Source organism: Perognathus longimembris, chromosome 6, assembly GCF_023159225.1.
Source record: "Perognathus longimembris pacificus isolate PPM17 chromosome 6, ASM2315922v1, whole genome shotgun sequence".
In the NCBI taxonomy this organism is placed as follows: domain Eukaryota; kingdom Metazoa; phylum Chordata; class Mammalia; order Rodentia; family Heteromyidae; genus Perognathus; species Perognathus longimembris.
Genome location: NC_063166.1, coordinates 40,462,313 through 40,483,338, shown reverse-complemented (window position 1 = coordinate 40,483,338; position 21,026 = coordinate 40,462,313). Strand labels below are relative to the sequence as shown.

General features: G+C 38.1%; 1 long non-coding RNA gene across 2 annotated transcripts; it reads left to right on the top strand.

The window, feature by feature from the left end:
• Nucleotides 1-4,604: 4,604 nt before the first annotated feature.
• LOC125353125 lies at nt 4,605-18,040 on the top strand. Of its 2 annotated transcripts, XR_007211270.1 has the most exons (3): nt 4,605-5,008; nt 12,883-12,936; nt 17,798-18,040. It is a non-coding gene; the product is annotated as an uncharacterized LOC125353125 (long non-coding RNA). The 2 variants fall into 2 exon arrangements; XR_007211269.1 differs by lacking the exon at nt 12,883-12,936.
• The last annotated feature ends 2,986 nt before the right edge of the window (nt 18,041-21,026 follow it).

Below are 21,026 nucleotides of genomic sequence, written 5' to 3'. Positions count from 1 at the left end.
ACATGAACATGCACTTGCCTCAGAGATTTCCACACCAAATAGTGAATGAATGCACAGGTAACATTCCTAACAGAAAAATATGAAAAACTCTCAGTCAAGATTGAGAGGAAGGCCAGGTGCCAGTGGCTTATGCCTACAATCCTAGCTACTCAGAATGCTGAGATCTGAGGATCTCAGAAGCCAGGCAGGAAAGTCCAAGTGAGACTCTTATCTCCAATTAGCCACTCAAAAACCCAAAGTGGCTCTGTGGCTCAAGTGGTAGTGCACTAGCCTTGAGCACAAAGAGTCTTAGGGCCGGTGCCTAGGCCCTGGGTTCAAACCCCACAACATACAAAAACACAAACAAAACAAAACAAAAGATTGAGGGGAAGACAGGCAGACAACACATGAAAGGGATGGCTTTCCTGAGAAACAAGAGATTCCCCCAAATCCTGGTAATACATATCATTTTTGTATAAACAGGGTGATGGGTACATAACTGAGTTCTAACCTGTTACTGGGTAGACCATTAACACTAGCTCATCCAGGCCTCTATTAGCCAAAAAGAGGCCAGTCAGCAGAGGATGGGGATCAGGGGTGAGCCCAGAGAGAGAATATGGGGCAAGGAATAAGACCCCAGCCACCTCACTCTTGGCCTCTGCACCCCACTCAGGGAAGAAATTATTTGATGAATCTCCCAAAATAAGAAACCTTCAAAGACAAGAGCAAAAGCACAACAAATTTAAATAAATGTCTCCTCTAAAATCCCCTCCTATAAAATTCATTTTTATTTTCCATTCTGAGCATTGAGCAATACAATGTATTTGTAAAATGCCAGCTTCTTTCCTTTTCTTTTCTTTTGTTGTCAGTCATGGAGCTTGAGCTCTGGTCCAGGACACTGTCCCTGAGCTCTTCAGTTCAAAGCTAGCACTCTACTACTTGAGCCAAAGTGCCATAAAAGTCTCATGGACTTTCCTGCCCGGACTGGCTTTGAACCATGATTCTCAGATCTCAGCCTCCTGAGTAGCTCGGATTACAGGCGTGAGCCACTGGCGCCCAGCTAATATTTTTTTCTTAACATTTATGAATATAGGATATTCTTATATCATGACATATGTTAAAGTAAATTAAAAAGGCATAAATCCAGCCAGGTGCCAGTGGATCATACTCTGTAATGCTGGTTGAATGCTCAGGAGGCTGAGATCTGAGGATGATTGTTTAAAGCCAGTCCATGCAGGAAAGCCCATGTGACTCTTATTGTCAATTAACCGGCAAAAAAGCAAAAAGTGGAGGTGTGGCCGAAGTGATAGATCATGAGCTTTGAGTTAAAAGGCCAAGCAAGAGCATGAGACTTTGATTTGAAGCCCAGTACTGGCATAAAAGATAAAAATATCAAAATGCAACTACCTGTAGGCTGAAGAGGATTATAGTGTCAAAACAGTTTATAGACCCTTCACCCCACCCACCCACCACAGAAATCCATGCATAGTACTAAGCAAGCATTCACTATGGAAAGAGAAGCCAAACACTTAACATTTTTCCAGTTTGAATGCTATATGAAATGATATGTATTTCTTCCATGGTTCAGGATCCATCAACACTCAGCACGTTCCATCACTGCTTCCCCTTAACCTCCTCCATATCATCATTTAGCATGATTTCTGCATTAGCCTCCTCATAGATCTTTTGGCTTCTATTTTTGTGTATTCAGCCACACAGTCTACTCTCAACACAACTAGGAGAAAGAACTTTCAGTGAGTAAGGCAAAATTCTCCAATATCTGTACAACACTATCATTTTGTAAGCCTTTCATTACATCTCATAGTTCAGTTCTTGCTACTACCTTGCATCAACTGTTGGTCAGTTACATTGTCCTCTTCAGCGGATCCTGACACTTGCCATACCATTCATTCCTTCACACTGAAGAATGCCTTCTTCTTAGAACAACCTTCATCCAATAGAATCTTGTTTTCGGTGAAACCTGCTAGAGCAATTCCACCATACATCTCCCTTATCCTCCTTCTGTTCCTCCAATAATTTCTAATTTTCCAGAACTAGAATTCCTATCTTTACAGGATAAGACTTTCATGAAATAGCATATGTTAACCATCTAAAATCAGGTGCAATGGAAAGATCTCACTTTATTTTTCCCCATATTTATTATCATCTCCTTGCATATTATGTCACTGTTTATTCTGTATCTCCCTGAGAATCTGTCATCCCAGGAAGGCAGGAATATCTAACGCATTTGTTATTAGAGCCTCGATTTCTAAAATAATGCCTAGCTTATAGTGCTACATAAAAAAGAGAGAATAACTAAAAATGGAATAGAAATAGAAGTGATTTTCATTTTCTTCTGTAAATTATATTTTCCCATTAGTATCAAAACAGGAAAATACATAGAAAAGAAAAAAAAATACCCAAAGTATATTTGTGCTCATGCTGTGGCTCTTATTCTTAGCCCGAAAGAGCCGTTAGATGTCTTCTGTATTCAAACTAAGAACAACTAAGTTGAAAATATGTCTAAACTGTTGTTGAATCAAATGCCAATAAAACAAATTTAAGTTGTGCGGTTACTTCCATGGACTATGCTCACTCCCACTGATTTTGGTCTCATTTCTGTTCAGTTGGGGTGGTGGGAACTGACCCAGTTTTGTCACACAAAACTATTTAGTTTTTCTATAATACAATCCCATCATCACGAGATAGAATGGTCCAGCAGAGAGATATTCTCAAAATCTCCTAGAAACATTATCCTCTGGCTTTCTTTTGAGTTATTGTTTCTTGGACAAGAGAAAGAACAAAAAAGAAGCTTATATCTAAGGGTGAAATTGTGTGCTGAAATGTTTTCTCTTTACCCACCTTGTAGAGGGAAACACGGTTCTGAAGCTTTTGATTTTTAACTTGAAAGTTCTTATTGATTACAAATGTACTTGAACATTATCTTTAAATCTATTGTTAGGCAGTTTGAGCCATATTAGATATTTTTGCTAATTCTGATAATTTGAAAAATATATCAAGGTCTAGTCTCTGACATTGGCATCTAAAACCTTACTAACAAAGAAAAGCAATAAAAATGTCTTTGCACCTTTTAGCTTTATTTAATAAGTGCAGCAACCAACTGAATTACTAACAATTCAAAATCAAGCAAAGATATATCAACCATAAAGGAGAAAATGAGTCTGGTCAACAAGGATTTGGGACCTAGTTCTAATCCTTTAACAACAGTCTAGGAAATCATTTATCTCGGTGTTATTTCCTATCTAGCAATCCAGCCAAGACATCATTTTGTCCTCAGGAGGGGTAGTAATTGTTATGCTATCCTGTTTAGTTAGCTTTGTATAATTTATATAATTTTTAATTTGGATAATAACTAGCTGGATAAGACAATTAGCTTTAACATAGAGTACATAGGGAAATCTCTCATATTTCAATTAACCTACAGAACTGAATCATGTGGAATGTGATGATTTCATTCCATCCAACTGTTGCTCAGAAAATGTTCATCAAAAATGTTGCATTACTAATATTTATAGTGTTCACACTACCCTAGTTCACATTATGATGTTTACACTAATATAATTCACATTATGATTCATACTAATACTGGAGAATTAGGAAAACACAAATCTGTAATAGAGTGAGCTATTACACTAACCAGAAATGTTGCTTTAATAAAAATTAATGGGATTGGGGGCTGGGGATATAGCCTAGTGGCAAGAGTGCCTGCCTCGGATACGCGAGGCCCTAGGTTCGATTCCCCAGCACCACATATACAGAAAACGGCCAGAAGCGGCGCTGTGGCTCAAGTGGCGGAGTGCTAGCCTTGAGCGGGAAGAAGCCAGGGACAGTGCTCAGGCCCTGAGTCCAAGGCCCAGGACTGGCCAAAAAAAAAAAAAAAAAAAAAAAAAGAGTGCCTGCCTCGGATACACGAGGCCCTAGGTTCGATTCCCCAGCACCACATATACAGAAAACGGCCAGAAGTGGCGCTGTGGCTCAAGTGGCAGAGTGCTAGCCTTGAGCGGGAAGAAGCCAGGGACAGTGCTCAGGCCCTGAGTCCAAGGCCCAGGACTGGCCAAAAAAAAAAAAAAAAAAAAAATTAATGGGATTGACCTTGGCTTTTTAGTTCTTGATATTTGACAAATGCCAGGAATCAACAGGTGAGGATTAATTGTGATTTGCAAGGTCATGTGAAATTATATCATTTATTTAAGAATCTTGAAAATTATGGAGTGTCTCTTTCTGTGCTTTATACTGAAAAATTAAGACAGATTAACAAAGAAGCACTTTTTAACTTTGCATATATATAATTTTAGTATATTGCTATTGATAAACAATCTTCTCTCTGATACAACACATATTAATAGTATGTGAAAATATCAGACAGGTATGACAGATCAAATATATAAGTTTAAGGATGTGTATGCCTATTTTATTGAGTCTGTACCTGTATTTGAGTTGTGAATCCAGAATATATGTATAAATTTATATATTATATTACAGTATTACATTTGAATAATACATAGTGTATTAATATCATGAGTGTATGTATGTATCCATCTATCCATCCATCCATCCATTGTCTATCTATCTATCTATCTATCTATCTATCTATCTATCTATCTATCTATCATCTATCCATCCAGCTAGCTACATTTCTATGTATTTAGGTATTATTGTTGCAAATGCTTTTACTACTCCTGCTGGATCTTCTTCAGCTAGCCAGTGTCCCCCGTCTGTTCCAGAGTTTGTCTCTAGCCTTCAGAAACCCCCCTTATCCAGAGCCAACTAAAAGGTTACAAGGATACCCACCACTGGACTCTTGAGTGTGGCAATATAAAATCCAGTTCCTTTACCTAACTGCAGGTGAACTTTATCCCTGGGAATCCATGGGAACAAGCTGAAGCTCGAGCAATTTCTTGCCCAACACTTTCCCCATTATAGTTGGCTTCCTCATGGTTTCTCCAGAGAGTACACCATCAATAAATCATGTACTCAAATATCCATCTCTGACCTGCTTATCTGCAAGGTAGGTCTACCCCCAGAGATGTTCCAGCTAAATGCGTTACAGATGCTTCCATGATTTCTGAAAGGTGTTCAGCCTGGGGAACAAATAGGCAGCTAAACCTTGGGAGCTGCATTTACTTAACTCTTAAGCTCTCACAGCTAGAGAAGACCCAGAAATGTAAAATAATTAAAGCTATTGAAATGTATACACATAAACAATGCTAAAGAAATACAGAAGATGGTGAACAACACTGCCTGGGAGTCGGTAGAAACTTTTGTTCAGGAGACGAGAACTTCATTCAGTCATGAAAAGACGAATATTTCTGACACTGACTCAAGTAGACAAGGGGCAAAGAAGGAAAACTGAGTGTCAAAACTGAGACAGTTGAGGAAGCAGAGACCACAAAATTACAAATATTTGATGTGCAGAGTAAAAAGTGTGAATTGATATTATATGCAAAGCCTTCCATACCTGCTGGTTCAACATCTAGAGATGCAAGTAACTTTAGCTAGGATGCATTCAAGTCTCTGTACCAAATATGTGCAGATTTTATTCTTGCCATTTTTCTTTCCCTAAACAAGATAGCATCACAACTATTTATATAACATTTACATTTTATTAGGTATTATAACTAATCAAATACTATAATTAATGAATCCAGTAAACAGGAAAATTAGCACAGGTTGTTTATGAAAATATCATGTCATTTTGTGTAAGGATGTTGGGAATTTAAAAATTATGGGATCTGAGGGGTCCAGGAGCCTATCCTGTGGACATACACACACACATATGCACACCTCCACCACCACCACCACCACAGTTACCTCAACAGTTTATGATCAACTATGTTTACATCATGGAAAATTCTAAATGCCTAAGTAATAATTTGATTTATTTTATTTTTAAATTTTTTATTTAAATCATGTATAAATTATAGTCAAGAGAACTTCAAAAGACACAAAATTGTTTCAGTGATTGGCTTTAGCTTGTAAGAGTCCAGTATGGAGAAGGTATGGGAATAAAGCAGATCCTACGGTATAGAAATGGAATCAGGCCACTGAAAGTTGATCTGAAGCTGACTCTCACAAAGATTCAGAAGTATCTGAATCTTGGGCTTGTTCCATTTCTTACACTTAGTAGGAGAGCAAGGAATAAGCAGATTCTCTAAGAGAGGTCAGAGGGTGTGAATCAGCCAGCATGAAAGATAAGAATAAATTCTCAAAAAAGTGATAGTTTGTTCACTGACCAGAATGTGTCACTGGTGATGACCCCTCTATAAAGATAAGAGACATTTGTCTTTCCAGTGTGGTGAGTGTTTCTGAATCTACAAGTTGTAAAACGACCCCTGTGGTATTGGTATCTTGATTTCTTTACTTATAATAAAGGGATTCATGTCCTTTGATTTTTCAATATGCCATCACTAGGCTTTTGATACGCAGTAGTAATCTCTCAACTTGTATCTAATATTCCAGGAAGAAAGAATAGCAAACTAAAACAATGATCCAGGGAAGAGGAAAATGACAAGAGGTTCTGAAATATTTTATGTGTAGATATTAAAATTAATGCAGCCACTTGAATATTAGGTAAAATAAATAATAAAATATCTACTTGCATCATCTCAAAATTCTCAATTCTTAAAAGGGCCTCAGTGTGGACAGACTTAAATAAAATTCAAAAGAAAGCCTGATGTTTGTTAAGCCACAAAAGCCTATCCGTTTTTGAAACTCAATTCAGAAGGGACAGAAGGGACAGAGTAAGGGGAATTGAGACATAAACAAAAGTTATCTACCTAGCCATAAAAGTAAGATATGCACATTTAGGCTGGCTCTGCTAGCTCTAAAAACCAACACGGTATGGTGCATGTCCCAACTCTGGTCACAAGTCCCAGATATATGATATTGTAATTCTTCTGTATAGCAATATTGTATTATTACATCTGGGGAAGGTGGTACTCAGCATTGTCTTCGGCACCCAAGGACATGGGTCCTTCTGTCAAACATTAGCAAGCTCAGCTGTGAGGTGTAACTTCCCAGTGGAAGGACATTTCCTGAGTAGAAACATTCCTTTCAAGGAGAGAAGAAAAAAGGAGTAATATTTGTTTTTCCTTAGATAACAGACCTGGCAGAGATTCAAATCCTGAATGTCAAAAGTAGACTCAACTTCTAACTAGCTCTGATTCCTTTTTTTGAGTGTAAGACCATCTGCCACCTGTTGTATCATTTGCCAAAAGCTCACCACCTCTGCACAACAACTCAGCCAACAAGTCTCCACTCCAATTTTAGGAGAAGTAGTTAATATTCCAAAGCACACTCCACAGTCCCCTGTAGATTAGAATATGGCTGTTTGTTTCCCTAGGGAGCACATTCCTGCTTGCCTCTTTTCCTTTCCCTTGCTTCCCTTTAAGTATTTTTGCACATTTGTTTACTGGAAAATTATCCATGATAAAAATCTTCTGTACCTGTATTCCTCTCTCTTTTTTTTTTTTTTTGGCCAGTCCTGGGCCTTGGACTCAGGGCCTGAGCACTGTCCCTGGCTTCTTCCCGCTCAAGGCTAGCACTCTGCCACTTGAGGCACAGCGCCACTTCTGGCCGTTTTCTGTATATGTGGTGCTGGGGAATCGAACCTAGGGCCTCGTGTATCCGAGGCAGGCACTCTTGCCACTAGGCTATATCCCCAGCCCCTGTATTCCTCTCTTAAGATCTGATTTTAGGAAACCTAATCAAAGGAAAATATGCTAAAAACAGTATGGCCAGGTCAATACAAACTGACAAGTAAGATTTTTATCCCACAAAGGAAACACACCATCCAGTGACAATATTGATAGTCCTAAAAATACTGACAGGAAAGAGATACTTAGGTTTTTATTAAGTTTGAAGATAAATGTGATAATCCAACAGAGAGGAGTTAGTCAGTAATTACCTGTGACAACTATATTACATCAGCAAGATACACTAATATTAACGTGCTTTCCTCTGAAATTGTATGACAGCAATGCAACATTTGTACCACGTCATTTCACTTGTATGTCATTAAGTCAATATCCTTGAAAACATCATGTGGAGTGTCTCTGATGATCAGTTTCCCTATCAAAAAGATGAATTTAAGAATTTCTTCCTGAGTTGGGTGCTGGTGTTTCATGTCTGTAATCCTAGCTACTCAGAAAACTAAAATCTGAGGATTGTGCTTCAAAGCCATACCAGGCAGACAAATCAGAGAGACTCTTTTCTCTAATTAACCAATAAACTGCCATTAATGGAGCTATGGTTCAAGTGGTAGGGTGCTAGACTTGTGCATACAACTAAGGGAGAGTGTCTAAGCTCTGAGTTCAAGGCTCAAGACCCACACAAATGAAAAAAGTAAATTCTTTCTGAGCTGAGTGTGGTGGTGTCTATGGTACCATGTACTTGGGGAACAAAGATAGGATGATCATAGATTAAAGTTAGTGCGAGACAGACAACAAAGAGGACTAGGGATGTAACTCAAGTGGTAAAACTTTGGCCTAAATTTTAAATTGAATTCTCTGAATTCAATCTCCAAAACTGTGGGGAAGGGGGAAACAAAGTAGTCTTCTTCCTATAATACCATTAATAGTAATTGAAAGTCTCCTATAACGCAATTATCAGAGAATTGGCTCTCTATTCCAAATATTAATTTCCTTCCACTTTCCTACCTTGTCACCATTAATTAATATTGCTTCCTAAAGTACTGGCCACATTGTAGTTTGAATAACTCTGAAATTTAATCTAAATTTATTCTTTCATCATTGCTCATGATGATAAGATTGATGTGATTATCTCCTATGCTTCTCAAAACAAAGTATAAAAAAAAATGGATGGGATCAGCTTAGTTAGTATAGTGGTCACTTATGCTTCATCCTGTCAGCATCCTCTCATTCTGTTTGCTTGCTTGCTTATTTGTTTCTCAATAGCACATTAATTTTCCTCTTGGAAACAGTTTTTCTTTTTTTCTGTATTTCTGTATTTATTGAAGACCATGTCCTTTCCAAGGATTAGACAGCTTGAGATTCATTTCCTGAAAAATCTATGTCTTGAGCAACCTCCAAATAGAAAGTAGTTAATTAATCTTTTTCATTATTGTGATAGTCTCAAAGGACTCTTCATTATTCCCCTTATTCAAATTTTGCTCTTCCATGAGGGAGTTTTCATTTCTCCCAAATTATTTTCTTTCTTTTTGTATGCTTGCATCAAGGCTTGTACTCAGGGCCTCATGCTCTTCCTCAGCTTGCTTTTCTTTTGTTGTCGCTCTACTATGGTTCCAGCCTAGCATTTTGCTGGTTTATTGGAAGTTGAATTTTTCTAACCTTTCTACTCTGTCTGGCTTTGAACCTTCGTCTTTTAAGTCTCAGGTTCCTGAGCAGCTAGAATTACAAGTGTGAGCCACTGGTGACTGGTGCCTACCACCATAGGACTCTACACACAAGACTCCAAAATTAAAACATGGTCAATTAAAAATCCTTAGAAGGATGAACCAATGCAATAGCGATACTCACAAGACAATATGTTGGAAATGAACTGTAAAACTTGGCGGGGGGGGGGGGGAGTTGAGGGGAGGGGAAATGGGAGAAAATGAGGAAGAGATAATGGACTTGACAAGAAATGTACTCATTACCTTATGCATGTAACTGTATACCCGCTGTGCATCACCTTGACAATAAAATTAAATTAAAGAATCCTTAAAAGATGGACTTTAATTACATTGAAAAATGTAATGGTCTACTGTAAAGGCAAATAGAGAATTGGAATTTTTAAAAAGTCAATATTAAGAATTATGCATAAAAATGTTTGATTTGCATGATCACTTTTCAGCTCTAATGCCAGTGGATTACATAGCTTAACTATGATAGAATGTAACAGTATGTGTCAGAACTTGATGAATTTCTATGAAGCTAACAGTGCACTATTCCACAGTTTATGTCTTGGTATATTCGGTATGTCTGTCAAATGGGAACTAATCTATCAAGTAACATAGTCATATCAGGATGGTTATCACAGTTCTAGAATGGCCCTGCACTCATTCCACCCATGTCATCAACATGCTGTCCCAATCCAAACTACATGAAAGTACTCTGACTATATTGACAAGAAGGTAATTGGAAGCCCTGTGAAGTTCTTAACAGGATGGCTCCTGGCCCATGGAAATATGGATAGGCCACAGTATCCACAGTAGATATTGACCCTTAAAGTTCTTTGACATTCTTTGTATATCCTACTTAGGTTTTAGCCAACTCAGAGCTCCAAATTCTCTGTAGCCAATCCTTCATATCCCTGTCTATGTTAGAAAACCTGCTTTAGATTAAGGCCTTTATGGCAAACCTCATTCCTTCATTCTTTAAGCAAATATTTATTGCTTAGTTGCTATGTGCAAGGTCTATTGTAAGCATCAAATAACAGAGTGGTTGACAAAATACTCTTGTATTTGAGAGTAGGGTAGGTAGGCAAGAATCAGGCAAGAGAGTAAACTAGATGATTTCACATAGTGATGAACTTACTGTAAAGTCAATAAATACAGATAGTAGAGTGGAAATGCCCAGGTGGCTAGGAAGGATAGTTATTTATACAGTAAAGATACTTACACAACCATGTTCACTGCTGCACTATTTATCATAATCAAGTTATGGAAAGAGCCCAGATACCCTTCAATAGACAAATGGATTTTAAATGTTCTATGTACACACACATACATGCACACACACACACACACACACACACACACACACATGGAATGTTACTAATCCATTTGGAAGAATATTATATCATTTGCAGATTGATGGATGGATTTGAAAAAAAGTACTAACTGAAGTAAGTCAAGATCAGAGAGAAAAAGGACACAATTTTTCTCTATATATGGAAGTCACATATATGTACGTAAACATATACACACACATATATATGTAAATATATACAGGGTCAAATGCAGATATACACAAACACATTAACTAAAGTATGGTATGTTCAGGGTAGAATTTTAATGGTGTAATTCCTTTGAGCAATTAACTTAAAATCTAACAGTGAATAACTAGAAGCTGGAATGTGAGGTACTAGGGAGGGGAGTGAAGGAAAAGGAAAGTTAGTACAGAAATGAAGAGAGAAGGGGGTGAAAGAATGTAGTCCTAATAGTTAATGTACACATGTGAAAATTAAATTAGGAAAATTGAGGGGATAGTTAGGTTTGGGAGAGATGTGACATTGATCAAGTTGCATTGTTCTCACAAACTGACATGTTAAATTAAAATCTCTTTGTACAACTACTTAACAATGATAATAATAACAAAAAACAGTGTTCAGATATCACTTGGGCTATTAGGGAGGGTCCCTCTGGGATATAATCTTTTCTCCCTACAAAGGATGTCAAGGAATGAATAAACATATTTAGATTTGTGGGAAAAGAGGCCACAAATCATACCTAACATGATGCTGATTATTTCACTGCTGTTTCCCAGTGTGCCATATCCATCTGGAACACAAAAATTCAAGGTTTCTTAGAGGAAAAAAAAGTAACTGAAGTAAAACCACCCTGAATACCACACATTTTATCTGGGTTGTGGTGTGCTTTGTAAAAATGAAAGATAGGGATGACTCTGCTACCCGAAAGCTTTATTCCTTGAGTAGAAATCATTCTCTTTTTCTCTCCCTTTGGCGTATTGATTATTCATTAATCCAACCAAATAAAGGATTAGTTAATCTCCCCAGTTCACTGAAGAATAAATTAGCACACTTTAAAATAGACATTATCCAATATTACAAATCAGAGGAAAGTCTACATTCTCTCTCCCTCTCTCCATTCTGTTCTCCAAACACAATATCCAAAGTGTCGGGTTGGAAATTGATTTTATTTCCATATATTCTACCATCTTCCTTAGAATTTAGTCCCTAGAAGAAATTCCGTGCATTCCACGAACTTACTTCAAATATTTCTAAGCACAGAAAAAAAAAAAACACAGTTTTCATAAGGAAAGGCTTTTAGATACATCACTTATCTGAAACAACCTTTCCCTATGTTGGAAATAGTTCTAACAACATGTATTTTACAAATGAAAATAAGGCATCAGTCACACACTCAGGAATTTCTATAATTGTCTGGTTTATCCCCTGGCAAATGGAAAGGGCCCTCACCTATTGTGGCATTCAGTCAGGATGCCTCCTTGTTCTATACAAGACATGGATAAGGAGAATCTTGGAGCTTCCTCCAGGGAATCACTATTTTCTGAAGTCATTATTTATTTTTGTCCTAAATTGAGTTTTTCAGAGCTCTAAAATAAATACAATGTCAAATTCTCAAAATGGATTAAAGGTTAGGAATCTTTACACTTGAAAAGAAAACACTCCCGTTTGAAATGTCAATATCTAGGAGATGATTTCCTCTCTCTACCCCCCTCAGTTTTTGCTGCAAGTATGCTTAGAAATATGCAGCTATATTTATTTACTTCATCATTCTTGGTCATCACAATAGAAAAGTAGAGATGTATGGCCTTGGTTTTATGTAAGTCGGCCTTTACTATAAAAGGTTGTAAGATAATAATCATTTTTGTGTTTCTCTTGGGAAATAAATGAAAAATAATTTTCACAAGTGAAGCTTTAGAAGAATAAATAAAAAGCCAGATATTTTCTAGAAAGACTAAAAAATTAAAATGTATATTATGTCACAGTTGTTTAATAGAGTACATTTAGTATAAATTTGAATATATATTATATTATTTATATTATGCATATTATATAAATAATATTGCATCATTACAGTATTGTCAAAGGAAGTTATAGAACATGTCCAGGCATTGTGGGAGGAAGAAAGGCCTTGGAACTGGGAGGAAAGGTGTTGGTTCTCATTCCTGACTACTTTTCTATCTAGGTTGTTTAGTCCTATCCCTCAATCCCTAGGGCCCACCTTTCTCATCTGGAGAATATTCTTGTTGAAATCAGATAAACTTTAAGGTAATTACCAAATTTAGAATTATACATAATAATTAGAGAACCATTCCTAATGAGATAGGGATGCTAGCTCTGGATGCTTTGCTTAGAGAACAGGTACCTTTGGCAATATTTTGCTTTTAATGAGCCAAGCTGCTGATGGGACTTGAGGAAGCCAGTGAAAGTGTTGCTGTTGCTGGCAGAGCCCCTCATGGCTCTCCTCTGATGAGATATCAGGTCATCCTGGGCTGTGTTCAGTCACTGTGACCCAGAGGCCAATATTCATTTAAGAGAATACCTTCTAAAGGCTGCTAATACTTCACAAAGAGCCCATCCTATCTGCAGCTTTGTTCATGGACTAACCTAGAATCAGATCATCTTGGGGGCTCTGTGAGTAGGTATGGATTGTTGTAAACTTCCATTTCCACATTTGGGAAATGGATATCAAACTCTGTAACCACCTTATTTGGCTTTAGCAAAGAGAAAGGGACATAGTGATTAGAAAGCACTTTATAATATCTACAATTATTATCTATAATTATTATATGGCTGTTTGCTGGTTCACTGGAGATAGGATTCTCATGAACTTTTCTGATGAAGTAGGCCTTGGCATAACCCCCAGACCTCAGCCTCCTAAGTAGCAAGGATTGTCTTATTATTTTTACATAATTATAATATACATCTTTCTAGTAAGGAAGAGCATTTGAGTAGGCTTACCTATACCATGGGTATTAGAAACATATACTCCTCCAATATCAAGCACAAGCATTTCTCAACAGTAAAAAGTTGATTTATTTGTTTTATGAAAACAAACAAAACCAAGGTACCAATGCTGCCATCCAATTTTCATCTTAGCACTGGTTAGATTGTCATTGGAGTCATGCTTCAGAAATCCCACAGCCATATCCAACGTGGTCTGGTAGATTTCATGCAAGTGTATGCACTGTGCATTGTGCTGTACTCTTTGGGATGCAGATAACATACAGATGCACAGCACTAAAATTTACAGAACATTTGGAAGTCTGAATGGTACCCAAATCCTCTGCAATATACACACACCATGTCTGGAATAACCTAAACTTTATTTTTGTCACTCATCATGCTGAACAGGCAACCCTGCTTTCTGATCTAATCAATTTCACAACAATTGGGAAGCCAAAAGCTGTGTCAGATAAACTGGAAAAAGTAGATTTAGAACAAAGAGGAAGACCTGTCTCTTTAGGACATCTCCCTCTGGAACATATGCTCAGTTTCAACATTCACTATTTTGTACTGCGTTCCTTCCATGATTTATATGGATGACTCAAACTTTTAAAAAGTATATTAATATCCCCTTTAAAGGCATCTCTTTTAAGCCTGCCTTCTTTAGTTAATGGTCCTAGGGGGATTTGAAACCCTAAGAAGAATATGGGGAATCTGCACCACCCCCAATCACAGAACAGCTACTATCTGTGAAATTCTCAGCTTTGTGTTTCTTCCACTTGTGATATGTAAGAGGATTGGAGATAGCTCTGGACAACTGCCGTGAGACAGTGGGAGACACTGCAAAGAGAAATGGGGGGACAGGCAGGCAGAGGGAGAGCAAAAAGAAACCAGCAAGTGTGTGTGTGCCTCCACACACTGGCATGCTGATCTCCTGCCGACGTCACGGGTAGACCAGGATTCCAAGGCTACAGTGTGGAATGATCAGTATAGTCCCCATCAAACACTAATGTCTGTTGCAAATAGAAGAGGAAAAGGAGGTTGAAATAAATTTAATATGGTGATGCACGAACGCTAATGTGGAATTCTCTTTTGTAATGATGGCCACATGTAAAAGCACTGAAAATGAAGTTGTGCTTCTCAGTGATTTCACTTGTTCTCATCCAATGAAGCTTTCTCCATGGAAGTGGAAGGTCAGCAGTCTTCTTGCCTGCTCTTTTCTGTCCTCCACTCTCATAGAGGGTGACTTGTATTCTAGGATATTCTCAGGGCCAGATTCAGCAAGTTCCATCTGGCTGCAGATTAGAAGCAAGGAATCAGGAGTAGGTTTTTTTTTGTTGTTGTTTTTTATCCTTTGTCTCCAATTTTGGGTATTCTTCTTCAGAAAGGAGTCCTTCTAACTTCCCATTACATGTTTACTTTGTTCTTCTTTTGTGGAATAACTCATTCCACTGATCTAGGAGAGACAGTGAACCCATGCTGGTAGTCACCCTTCATAATACCCTGCTTAACCTTTTTTACCTGTAAAAATTTCCCACACCAAACTGGTTTTCTTTAAATTCTACATATTACATAAAAATAACAACAATGAAAAACCACTTGTTTCCATATCTTAGAGTTCATTTCACTTAGCATCATTTTATGTGTTCATATGTACATAGTTATTGAGCAATTGTGATCTTCTGCTAGGACTATCCCAGACATATACTAATTATTACCAATGAGGGAAACCATAGAATCTATGTTTCTTTGGGCCTGGATTACTTCACTCGCTATGCTTTTTTTTCCAAGTCCTTCCATTTCCTTACAAATGGGGTGATGCCATTCTTTCTGATAGAAGCATTGAATTCCATTGTGTATATGCACCAAATTTTCTTGATCCATTCATCTACTGAGGAGCATCTGGATTGGTCCCATATTGTAGCTATGGTAAATAACTCTGCAGTGAACATGGTTGTACTGGTTGCTTTAGTATGACCTTGTTTTTGATACCTTGGGTAAATGCCCAAAAGTGGGGTTTCTGGTTACTAGGAGAGCACTATGTTTTTTTAGTCATTTGAGGGACCTCCATACTGCTTTCCAGAGTGGTTGAACAAGTTTACACTCCACCAGCAGTGTAATAGTGTTCACTTTAGGCCACATCCCCACCAGCACTGCTTGTTATTAGTTTTCTTGATAATGGCCATTCTTTCTGGGAAGAGGTAGAATTTTAATGTTGTTTTCATTTACATTTCTTTTATGGCTTAGAGATGTTGGGCACTTGTTCATGTATCTATTAGCTATTCTCATTTCCTCTTCAGAAAAGTCTCTCTTTAAGCCTTTAGCCCATTTATTAATGAGGCAGTTGTTCCCTTAAGTATTTGTTTTGGTGGAACATAATTTTTTGAGTCCTAAGTATATTTTAGATATGAGGCCCTTGCCTGTTTTATACCCAGTGAAGATCTTCTCCCAATCTATGAGCTTTCTATTTATCTTGCAAGCGTGTCCTTTGCCATGCAGAATCTCTGCAATTTGATGCAATCCCATTTTTCCAACATTTCTTTGATTTGTTATATTTCTGGGCCTTTACTAAGAAAATTTTGTCTTGTACCCAGGAAACTTAGTATTACTCCTATTCCTTCCTGTAATGTTTTCATGGTATCTGCTTTTACGTTGAGGCCTTTAATCCATTTGGAATTGTCAAAAACAAAACAACAACAACAAAAAACACCTAGGAATAAACTTAACCAAGGAAGTGAAAGACCTCTATGATGACAACTTTAAATACCTGATAAAGAAAATTAAAGCAGAACTAAGGAAGTGAAAAACCTCGCATGCTCCTGGATTGGGAGGATTAACATTGTTAAAATGGCAATAATGCCAAAGACTATGCACAAATTTAATGCAATATCCCAACACCATTCTTCAATGAAATAGAAGGAGCAATCCAGGAATACATATGGAACAATAAAGACCCCGAATAGAAAAAAAAATCCTTAGCAGGAAGAACAGTGCTGGAAGAATATCAATACTAAACTTCAAATTCTATTACAAAGCTATAGTAATAAAAACAGCTTGGTACTGGCACAAGAAAAGACCCGAGGCCTGCGGACCAATAGAATAGAACTGAAGACACAGAAATGGACCCACATATGTATGGCCACCTAATCTTTGATAAGGGAGACCAAAAAAAAGTAGGATAGAAGAAAGACAGCCTCTTCATCAAACTGGTTTTTGTTGTTTGGGATTTTTTTGTTTTAATAATCAGCATAGATTCTGTCTTTCACCGCTCTTCCCCCATGAAGCCCTGATAGCACTGTAAGAACTGAGATGTAAAGAGTAGACAATGAACAGCTATACTTGGGTACTGCTGGCTTAAATCTGTAATCCTAGTTACTCAGAAGGCTGAGATCTGAGGACTTCAGTTTGAAACCAGACCTGAAGGGTAAGAAAGTCTGTGAGACTTTTATCTCAAGTAAGCCCTTAAAAAAGATGTAGAGTAATGGCTCAATAATAGAACATCCACCTTGAGGCAAAAAAAAAAAAAACCAAATAAACAAAAAAACAAGCTGAGACAGTACCCAGGCTCTGAGTTCAAAACTAGGTTCCAGCACACACACACACACACACACACACACACACACACACACACACACACACACACAATCAATGACAAGGAAGTAATAGAAAGTAAGCCATAAGCACCTTGAATAACTGCAGGACATAAGAGGAAAGGCAGTTTGGAGGTCTAAGATGAAGATCATGGAGTTTAGAGTTCACATTCTGAAGATCTACATGACATTAAAGCCACTGAAATTTTAAATGGAAATAGAGAGAATAGATGCATTTTAGTTTGTTTCTGTTTGTTTTGGGAGAAGGTATTTCAGGGGTTTTAATTTTCCTGGCATTTGGACTTAGGATCTTCTGCTTGGTAGGCAGGTGTTCTACAATGTAAACTACATTTATAGCCCATTTTTACTTTTTGTTTACCTGTGTTGTTATTATTTATTTTGTCCAATATTACTCTTTTAAATTATTTTTCAGGTATAATCTCACAGTTTTATCCAGTGCAACTACAGGGCAAAGGTTCTCTTGTCTATGTGTTTTGCCTAGCTGGGATCATAGACATGCTACTATGACTGAGAGGGAGCATGTTTTAACTTACAGTTTTAGAACATTACACATGAATGTCTTCTCTTTTGAGAGAGAGGAAAGGAATGATTATAGGAAGATAGGGATGAATCTGGGAGAAGTCCCCGCTATGGCTAGGTGGTTGATGGGTGGTGACAGGACAATGTGATAGCACTAGAGAAGGTTCCAAATGTAATGTCCAAAGAGAAGATATGGGATTGTTGATGAACAGAATGGAAGTGTAAGAATACGAAGGAAGAAAAGAAAATTGTTATTTTTGGTGAAAGAATGAATAAATCAATGTCTTTCTCAATCATATTTCTGTTGTCATGACTTTCCCTGGTGAACTTTTCTTTTCTTGAGAAGTATTTACATCTAGACTTAAACATAATGCTTATGGGGAAATTTGGATGACATCAGAGGAGCAGCAGAGCACTAGCAAAGCTCCTTACGGCACCCCAGTTTTAACACTCCAGAGAAACTTTTACTCCTAGAAAGATAGCACAAGTAAGTTATAACTGTACAGGGATTCTGGCCAGGAAGGAAAAAATCAACCTTGCTGACCTGTAAACACAGATTTGAGCTCCGGACAGTGATCCGCCACCATGTCAGTGCCAGCGCTGGCACAGCGCCCCACACTCCTCACACCTAAAGCACACAGCGGCAACCAGGAAGAAATCCTCCAGATGGCGGCAGATAGATTGGGATCGCAGGAGGAGCACAGACTGCCTGAAATCTCAGAGAAAGTGTGAGTACCACACAAAAGACATTCTCACGCCCCCACAGAGCAGTTTCTAGAAGGTAACCCTTCCCCCACCGCCAGAGCAACATTCCATCTTTGACACTGGCATTGGGTCAGACCAGACTGGGACTAAAGCAGGCCTGGGGAAGGTGAGGACAAAGGGGCCATCTTTGAAATGGGCAAGAGCGACCAACCAATGAGAGCCAGCTCCGCCCAGGAGAATGACCCCTGCCCAGGTGGAAGGCATGTCCCGGGCCTCGGCTCACACAGTCAGGTGAACTCAGCAAGAGGTGTCCCGCCCTGCCCACTGGAATTTCTAAATTAAAACCAACAGCCGTGGGCAGCTACCAGAGGCACGGACAACCAGACAAGAAAACAAACAGTTCCTGAGACAGATAAATGGTCACATCACAGAGGAAGCCCAATTCCCAGATGGAAACAGGGCTGAATTCCATAGCCAGCTCCGTCCAGGAGGCCACTCCACCCAGAAGGGAGGAACATCACCCAGGCAAGTGACTCTCAGCCAGGTAAACCAGGCCAGAGGTGCCCTTCCCTGCTGAGTCCACAACCTATTCAAAACCAGGCATTAAAGGCAGAGGCCCCACAGTAGACGGGAGGAACCACGGTTCTCAAGACTGTTCACGTCTCCCATCTATACAGGACACCCAAGTCCTACCTGAAAGCTGTGCAAACACAGAACCCCAGGATTTCATTAAAAGGGGAGGAGGGTCAAATTAGCTCCACCCCCTGCAAACTGAAAGCATGTCAAACCAGCCCAGCAGCAAAATAGACTGCAGTCCATCACAAGGAAACCAGAGACTGTAGAAATCCCACCAAAGAAAGGAAGATTCCATTTTTTTAAAACATTTTTTAAACTTTTTTTTTCATTTATGAGATGTCGTTGGTTTTATTTTCCATTTTGATTTGTTTGTATCAGTTTTTGTTTGGTTGTTTGTTTTTCAGGGTTTTTAAAAAATAAATTTTCTCTGTTTTGTGCATTTGTCTTCCAGTATTTTTATTTGTTTCTCTCTTCACATTTACTTTCTTTAAAATTACTTTCCAATGAATAACACTTTCACTATTTTCTGCTAACTATCCATTGCCTATCATTTTAACCTTCTTCTTTCTAGTGATTCTACTCTTCTCCATCTTTCCATGTTACTGAAACGAAACCAAAATCATCACCCCCCATACATTTTTCTCCATTCTCTTCACTACTTCTAACCCTCCTGATTTACTTCCAAGACCTCCAGATACCATTTACCCCTGGTTATGGGATAGAGGGTACCCCTGCTCAATCTGAGTGAATCTAAGGGGTTCATAGAGAATGCCAGCCAGTCCAAAAAGAACTTAATATAAGAAGAAAAATTGCTCATAGGATTGGAATAGTAAAAAAGTAACTACTGAGTACAGGGCTCATGATTGGTTGTTATATCGAAATTGTATTCTTTAGGAACACCAAATCTAATTTTATAAACAGATATAAAAGGTATCTGTATATAATTGTGAACTTATAAGATTTACACAACAGTGCTTGGTAAGGTCTGCTTTGGGTCTTAAACGGTGCTGACAGGTGCTTGTAGATTGGCATTCCCAATTTAAATGGGCAGAAGAAACACAAGAAAGATGGCAAACAATGGAGTCCTATCTCCCACTCAAAACAAGCAGGAAGCAGGGCAGTCAACCAAAGACATAAAAGAGGACCCTCAAAATGCTCTACAAAGTCTACTGATAAACATGATAAATGAAAAGTTGAATCAATAAATCAATCCTTCCATAAGTAATAGACGATTTCAAGGCCTCGACAAATAGAAAGATAAATGAACTTCAAGAGTCAAAAGAAAAGATAGCTACCCAGCTAAAAGATTTGAGAGACAGCATTCAAAACAAAATTAATAAAGTAAAGAAATCCATTCAGGACCTAAGAGAAAATTATAGCAAGGACATGGAACTCATCAGGAAAGACCAGTCAGGAGGAAAAGAGATTTGAAATCAAGTAGCTAGCCTACAGTCGTGAAGCTGAAGATTGAATCTCAGGAGCTGAAGATTCCCTAGCATCTATGGAGAAAGATAAAAAATCAATACAAAACCAATCCAATTGACAAAACACATCACTCCAGGAGATCCCAGACACAATCAGGAAGCCCTATTTAAGGCTAATAGGTATTGAGGAAAACCTAGAGAAAGAAGTTAATGGAATAGGCAACCTATTTAACAGAATATTAGCTGAGAACTTCCCAAATATCCAGAAGGATAGGACTATCCAGATACAAGAAGCATTTTGAACCCCAAACCGACCAGACCAGAATACGACATCCCACTGACACATTGTGATCAAAACAAGATCAATAGAGTCCAAGGAAAGAATCCTTAAAGCTGTTAGGGAGAAGAAAATAATCACATATAAAGGAAAACCAATCAGGTTTACCCCAGACTTGCCAGCTGAGACCATGAAATCAAGGAGAGCCTGGAATGAGGTATACCAAACCCTAAATAAAAGTAACTACCAACCAAGAATACTGTACCCACCTAAACTCTCATTCATAGCCAAAGGTCAAAT